This window comes from Microtus oregoni, unplaced genomic scaffold (assembly GCF_018167655.1).
Source record: "Microtus oregoni isolate MIOR12 unplaced genomic scaffold, Mior012 000045F_ref0000178, whole genome shotgun sequence".
Lineage (NCBI taxonomy): Eukaryota > Metazoa > Chordata > Mammalia > Rodentia > Cricetidae > Microtus > Microtus oregoni.
The window spans coordinates 16475550-16483859 of record NW_024543219.1 but is presented as its reverse complement, the minus strand read 5'-3'; the positions used below and the strand labels follow the sequence as shown (position 1 = coordinate 16483859).

The 8310-nt window shown below is 40.1% G+C and overlaps 1 pseudogene; it reads right to left on the bottom strand.

Moving 5' to 3' along the window:
* Positions 1-855: 855 nt before the first annotated feature.
* Positions 856-7484, bottom strand: LOC121434976 (annotated as a pseudogene).
* Positions 7485-8310: the final 826 nt, after the last annotated feature.

The window sequence follows — 8310 nt, the reverse complement described above, 5'->3', positions numbered from 1 at the left end:
ATGTGGAGACGTTTCAATTTTCTCACAATGCTTTAAAAGGTGCTGAATAATAAGAGCAAGCTTCAAATGGAATGCACTTGATAAATATGCCTCAGCTACTTAGTGGGTAGGTTCTAAAATTATTATTATTATTTTTGTTAAACAGCTTAAATTTTATTGACCTCCCAGTTTTAAAAAAAAAGTTAAAGGTCGCACCTCTAAGTCGATGAACTATATAGAGATTGTGCAGAATAAAAATGAAGGGATACAAAATAGTCATGCCCAAAAGATTGACTAGAGTCATATTCATAAATACATATAAAATTCTTATGAAGATAGAGGGACTGCCAGGTTTTCTGAGACATTTTTCAAAGTTATTGAAGGCACAAAATATATAACATTGTGAATATGTAGACTACGTACCTCTGGTACAGCCCAAAGATTTGGCTCCATGACTACTATAAAACTAAATACACTGAATGAAATTCTGTTTCTCAGGTGAAAAAGCCAGACCTATAAATATCAAGTAGATAATTACCCCAAAGTATGAAGAATACAAGCACTTTATTTTAAAAAGAAAACACATAAGATTGTGTAAATCCAAAAGTGTTAACTGCTTTCAAGCTTCTATTTTGGATTATTTAGTACCTATACAAGTCTGTTCCCAGAAGCTTATGCATCACTAGTCTTTACTAAGGAAAATGATTCTAAAAATTAACATGGTTTTCAGTATTTAAAATCTTACTATTTATATGAAAGCCTAGAGAGACAAATATCCAGTAGCTTCAAAAGATAAATTAAAGACTCTTAAGTGTAATCAACTTTACCAATGTTTATCCAGATCTGTTTAATATATACACAAGAAAAATATACTCACTATAATTTGTCATAAAATAACAAGTAGGGAGTAGCTGTAGGAGATGTAGAAGGGAAAAGAGAATTTTAAAAGTCCTCTTCTTCTGTAACTTTTACTTCAGAATCATCAAAATGCCACCACTTCCCCTCATACTTAAGCTTTGCACTACATATGAAATTTTGTTCTCAAATCCATTCACGTTAATGCCTGTTTGGTCACTGAATTCCTTGTTCCTGTCAGATTGGTTGGGTCCCATTAGTATCATTAGTTTCAGAATTTCTGTTTTCAGCAAATGCTGTCCCTGCAGCCTTACCAGGATCAGACACGTTGTTGTACGGCTCATAATCTGCTTTGCTCTGTGGCTCATAACCTGCTTTGTTCTTTTGTCCTCCAAAAAGTCCAACAGCTTCTACATTTTTTTGTTCAAAATTTTACTTGGTTGGGTGTTTCCACCAACTCTAACTGATACTTCATCTTCATAATTTTCAGCCACCCGCCTTGCTTCTTCATTCAGTGGCTCTGACTTACCTATCTCACACATCTGGTCAAGCACAAAATTCCCTTTATCCAGTTCCAGACTGTTAAGATTAGTGACTTTAACAGAAGCAGTATAGTGCCCACTGCCAGTGGTAATGCCACTGTGCATCACAACAGCGGATAATCCATAGCTGTCAATAGTTGGCTTTGTGCTCCATTCTTCTAGGGACAGTTTAAGAGGTGTCAACAAAGGAGTGTTGATCCTGCAACATCCACCACCATCACAACCAAACGCCAAGCCACTGGCAGCAAAGCCCTTCAGACGGATAGTGATAACTTCAGGCATATTATCAAATAAGAGCCTTCGCTGTGCTTCCGTATAATGATGGCAATTTTCTCAGAAATATTTGTCTACCCCTACAATTCTTTCCACTGAAGCAAATTGTGAAATTGCCCATCTCAAGGTCTTCATTTCTGTTTTTGGCTCTGGAGAAATTTCAGAACTCTCCTAAACTTTAGAAAGCTCCTCTTATAGTTCCGGGACATGAATATCCTGGAAATCGTCTCCTCTTTCTGTTAAGCTTTCATATTCCAAACAGCGAGTCCTTAATTCTAGCTGACCTTGAAATAATTTCTCTACAAGTTCAAAACCAATTTGTTTTGCACGTTTGTTTACGGGCTTCCTATCACTAGCAGCCACAGGTGTACCACTGCTTCCTGGAGAGTCGACTGTACCACCATTAGCTGTAGAATCACCTTCATGTTTCCCTGGGTCCTCAACAAGATCAGACTCATTTTCTTTAGATTGTCCTTTGGATCGCTGGTTTGTTATTATTTTCCCCAGACTTCAGAACTTAGAAAGGATGCTGGGTTGCTTAGTTGTAGATTTTAGCCAGTTTATTTTAACTTTTGCTTTCTTTTGGGTGGGTCTTACACTCTCATATTCAGAAACATACTCGGGGACGATGTTAGGAGAAGCCTCTAATGTGTCGCCAGCAGCTTTTCTTTTTGATCTAGCTTGTCTCTGGTTCTCTTCCAATGACTGAGACTCCTTGGACAACTTAACTTTCTTCTTCATGTTACCAGGCTCACTATCACTTTTCCTTTTCCAGTTTCCTTTTGGGAGTTTTCCTTTAAAATCCTCCAGATTCCTCATACTGTCAATATACGTGCTGTTGACTCCTCTCATTTCCTCTTTCTGATGAGATTTTTCTTCTGTCTGTAGATAATTGAGGCAAACTTTTCTCTTCATCTTTTTTTCAGGAGTTGGCATGTTTCTTGAATGTTTCCTAGAATACACTAGAACACTCCTGTGCATCATGCTGTAGATGACCTTCATACATAGGGTTGAGCTCCCTGAGTGTGGTAAGCTGTCGCCTTGACTGTGTAGCAAGTTCATCTGTATATTTCTCTGGATTGCAGAGAAAACTAGCCTGAAGTTGTTCAACTGAAATTATTAAGGACTGTAAACTGCATATAAGCTTGCCAAAGGATCTTCTTGGCAGCTTCCCTTATCTTTTTGATTAGAGTCATCCTTCATAGCTTCTTTCTTCCTTGAAATAATATTAAATAAGTATTTCACTCCGGATTTAAAAGCAGGACAAAAATATAACACCTGAAGAATGCTATTCAGATAGCAAGTGTTGCGGACATTATTTAGTCCCACAAATGGTAACGAGCTCTCTCTCCCTTCTCACAGTTTATCGGCGAAGACTGTGCAGCAGGAACAAGCTTGTCAATCTCAGATCCTCTATATTCAGAAGATTTTCTTCATTTTCTTGAGAATCAGTGAAATCTAAGGCTCTTTTAGTTTCCTTTTTCTGAAGTATGACACCAGGTATTTTTTTTTAAAGTTGAGAAGAGTTGACGAGAATTAACTTTTAGAAGGCAGCTGTAATCACCAATTGTGTCCGGTCATGGCCCTGAGCGAGTCCACTGCGCCGCCTCTGGGGAGACCAGCCCAGCAGAGTGAGGGCGCAAGAGATAGGCCCCACTGTCTGCGGAGCTGGAGCTGGGCCACCGCTTGGTCCTGCCTGTAGCGGTCCCACTATGTCCCAGTTGCAGCCCGGCCAGGGAAGGCTCTCCTGAGCCGCAGGGTCCCCACTCCTCTAAGATTATTGATACCATAGTCCTAGATACTTGGGAGGCTGCAGCAAGAGGATCACGTGAGCCTAGGAGTTTGGGGCACCTGGAAAACAGACTAACCCTTATAAAACACACAAACAGAAAACATTGGCGTCTAGTTCCCCAATTATGATGGAAACAGGCCCCTGTGGATATAAAATCTAATAAAAGTTTGAGACATACATTCTGGGAGAGGACACTGCTATACAACTTGGGTATTGAATATTCCCTGTGCTAGTTAGGTGGGGTTTTGTTTTGTTTTGTTTTTGTTTGTTTGTTTGTTGTTTTATCAACTTGACACAAGCAAGGGTCATCTACAAAGAGGAAACCCCAACTGAGGAAGGAAGCATTTGATGGAGGAGGACCCAGCCTACTGTACATGATGCCACCCCTGGGAAAGGGGTTCTGGTTGTATCAAAAGCAGGCTGAACAAACCAAGATAGTAATTGCATAGCGCTCCTCCTTGGTCACTGCTTCAGTCCCTGCTTCCAAGTGTCTGATTTCTCTTCATGATGGACCACAACTACAAACTGAAATAAACCTTTTCCTCCCAAGTTGTTTTTGAGGTAGCTATAGTCACAGCAATAGAGGACAAACTAAGGCAACAAAGCTTTTGGGAATTGGCAGCATCTTCGCAAGAGCGAGAGCTTCAGTGTGTGCTCTTGGGTCAGTGGAGGTGTACCCCTGAAGCTATTGTGGGACCCTGGTATAGTCCTGTCCCTCTCTTGTGCTGTTTTCTCGTTCATGAGGTGAGTGGTTTCCTCAACACTCCCTCTTGATGTGTTTGTGGTCATCAAAAACCCCAAACATTGGAATCAGTCCATTTTCAATTAGAACCTCCAACACTGTGAGCCAAAATAAAAATATTTTCTTTTTAAATTAACTGACTTGGGTTGTTAGTTTTAGAGATGGTATTTTGAATGAGACAGAGAGTTTGGCAACAGAGTGGAGGTCTGTTAAGACAGCCACAGTTCCACAGCACCGAAAAGCAATGCCAGTAATGGGAAAGAAGGCTTCACAGAAGAGCTCAAAGGCACTGTCATCATCTTGAGCTTTTGTTTTGGGACCAGTACTTGAGGTTAATATGCTTTTTCGTTTTTACTCTTTAATAATTTGTTTGAAATTACAATTTTGAGTATGTGAAGAAAATTCTTAGTAGCTTTTCTGCTTTCACACATTCTTGGCTCATGCCCATCCCTCCATCACCTTCTCTTGATAATAACGCTCACTTGGGAGTCTGACAAGCTAACACTCAGTCAGGGATGGAGGTCACAGGCCATGTTTTTATTACAGTAAAACGCCAGCTACTTATACAGCAAACTATGTGTACGAGCCTACTTCCCACAAAGGTAACAAAATACCAGATACAATTAGATTATAAAGGAAACAGACTTATTTTGGCTTACAGGTTTGGGAGGTTCAACCAGTGATTGGCCCCACTGCTTTGGCCTGTGGTGAGGCAGCTTATGCTTGTGGGAGTCATGAGAAGGGAATAGCTTATATCATTCACTAGGAGCAAAGGGAAAGAGGGAGAGAATGGGGTTTCATAGTCCTCTCAGGAGCGTGTCCCCAGGAACTTAAGGACAAGCTATCACCTCCCAATCATGTCACATTATGGACCAAGTCTTTAGCACTTTGGGGTCTTGGAGGAACACCAAATACCAAAGTATAGCTCTGTGTAAGTGTTTTTAATCATCTCAAATTCACACCCTAACCTATGTAGGGAGCTGCTAACTCAGAGAGCAGCTAGCTTGAAGACAAAATGCCTATAGCATAAGTAAATTTTTAAAATTTTTCCATAGAGAAAAGAGAATATTGAGAACCCTGGTGATAATTATGAGCCCAATCATATTGATGGCTGTTAAAGGAGTCAAATTTCAGTCTCAAAATAATGTGGTCAAATTTTGGTTTTAATTAAAATTTTTATTACAATTATTTGTGCATGTATCGTGCATAATATTTATCTTTACATATAAAGGTATTTATCATCCCATGTATCTATTATACCTTCGTCTGTTGATGGTAGGTATTAGATATTTATGACACGTGTCCCAGCCACCTCAGTAACATTTCTGGTTGCTTCAGATACGAGAGTAATTATAGAGAAAACTATCGTAGTGGAAGCCCAATTTTTCAAGCATAGAATAACACAGGAGGGAGAACAACAGCGAGCCCTAGACTTGGAGGAGAATGGGTAGAGATAGCAAAGGGACATAAGGATCTTCAGATGGAACAGATGGCGTTGGCCATCTCAGGTCTGTTAGAAAAGAATGCCTTCTGGACATGTTGCCTGAGGTGAGGTGGTCTCAGATTCTAAGGATCTGTGGAACCAGTTTAGAGCTGAAAGTGTAGGTGGCAAGGTGGACAAGTTGCTTGTAATAGACTGAAGCTCAATGTAGCAGATTTGGTTAGTCTAGTTTAGCAGTTCTGGAGAGGAGACAATATTCTTTTTTTTTTTTGACATTCAAGTTTCTTACTTTATTGATATTTGACTAAGTTAAACTAACAAAGCCTGGAGACTTTGCCTAAAGGATATGTTTTTTTTTTTAACTTTCTTTTTGTTTTATTGAGAAAAAAACAATTTCCGCCTCCTCCCAGCCTCCCACTCCCCCCCCACCAATCCTCTCCCTGTCCCCCCACTCCTCTCCCTCTCCCCCCACTCCTCTCCCCCTCCCTCTCAAGTCTGAAGAGCAGTCAGGGTTCCTTGCCCTGTGGAAAGTCCAAAGTCCACCCCCCCCCATCCTGGTCTAGGAAGGTGAACATCCAAACTGGCTAGACTCCCACACAGCCAGAACATGAAGTAGGATCAAAACCCAGTGCCATTGTCCTTGGCTTCTCATCAGCCCTCATTGTTCGCCATATTCAGAGAGTCCGGTTATATCCCATGCTTTTTCAGTCACAGTCCAGCTGGCCTTGGTGAGCTCCCAATAGATCAGCCCCACTGTCTCCGTGGGTGGGTGCACCCCTCTTGGTCCTGACTTCCTTGCTCGTCTTCTCCCTCCTTCTGTTCCTCATTGGGACTTTGGGAGCTCAGTCCAGTACTCCAGTGTGGGTCTCTGTCTCTATCTCCATCCATCGCCAGATGAAGGTTCTATGGTGATATGCAAAATATTCATCAGTATGGCTAAAGGCTAGGATCATTTCAGGTTCCCTATCTTCAGCTGCCCCAGGAACTAACTGGGGACCTCGCTTTGGGCACCTGGAAGCCCCTCTAGGTCCAAGGGGAGACAATATTCTTATCTGGCCATTCAGAAGGCAGCCTTAGTGTGCTCCTGGCTGGGCACTTCAAGGTGCTATGTGCTTTTTCATTTTCCAGTCACTCAGACACAAATAATCACACAAAAGCTATATTAATTGTTTTGGCCGATGGGTCAGGCATATTTCTAGCTAGTTCTTACATCTTAAATTAACCCATTTCTATTAATCTGTGTAGCACCACAAGTCTGTGATTACCAGCAAGGTTCTGGTGTTTTTCTCCTCTGACAGCTACATAGCATCTGCTTGACTCCACCTTCTTTCCTTTATCTCTGCTTGGATTTCTCACCTTGCTATATTCTGCCCTTCCATAGATCAAAGCAACTTCTTTGTTTTTTTTAAATCTTTGGAAGTAGTTTAATTTTTTCTTTAAAAAAATGTACTTTTACATTATGGCATAAACCTGTATTCTGGGAGGTTGCTGTAGGAAAATCATGAGTTGGATGTCAGCTTGAGCTACAGAGGGAGCATAAAACCTGGATAGTGAGATACCATTTAAAAAAAAACTAAAAATATATGAATTAATTACAACAAAACAAAAACCAAATGATGGGGGAAGCTTTGTTATCCAATCATCTTTAAGAGGTGGATCCAAGGGTGAAGCGTGGTTTTCTGAGACCCCTAGAGAAAAACATGTGCACAATATATAGAGCTGACTTTGGGGTTGGAAAATGACTCTGTACTTCTCTACAGCAAAGCTCACTGTCAAAATAAACATTTAGAGTTTCTGTCTCATATCGGGGCCATCTGATATGGGACAGAAAAACGACTTAAAAAAACTTACTTCCTCCATGTCTATTTTGTCTATATCATATTCTTTATTAAATGTATGTCTCTATGAATAATGTTTAAGTTTTCCACAATTAACAATCAATTTTCCTACAGATCCTTTTCCTACAGTAATCTTTAAAGTTTCCAGAGAAAAGATGGGGCCCACAACAACAACTCCACCTGGTTGAGATGATGTCATGATGCTAATAGCACTACTATAACACTGGTTTTTGGGTACCAGCTGCTAAAATGGTGTACCTTCTCATGATGTTCTGGCCAGAACTCCAAATAAGAACTTTGAAAGAAACCTTATCCAGTGCTTGCTTGGATATCTTTTGCAACTATACTAGACAGTAATCTTGAAACTTAACCATCACTTTACTTTTCCAGGATCCCATAAAAAGGACATCGCCCTCATGACAGTGGAAAGCAATTCTAGACGATGGCGCCTTTGGCCTCCACTGGAAGTTTTTCAGATACTTCTTTCTGTGTCCTGCAGAATGTCTGGCATACTCTTTCATGAAGTAGTAACACTGAAGGCAAATTCCATAGCAAGTTTCTTCAATGCCCATCAACCTCTCTGAAGTAAGTAGTACTGCGAAAGCACATATGTTCACTTTTGAGAAATGTATAAGTTCTTAAAACATTTTAAGTGCCATATTCTGTAGGTCTTTGAAGGGTTTGAAGAATATGTATCAATTTGAAATACATTTCTGTACATCTAGAAAACCTAACGAACATGACTATAGTTTTACTATAATAGATGACTATCTATTAATCTATAATTTTTAGTGATACAGTACATTTTTAAATGAACTGTATAAGCATAATATCTTAAACAAGAGTAG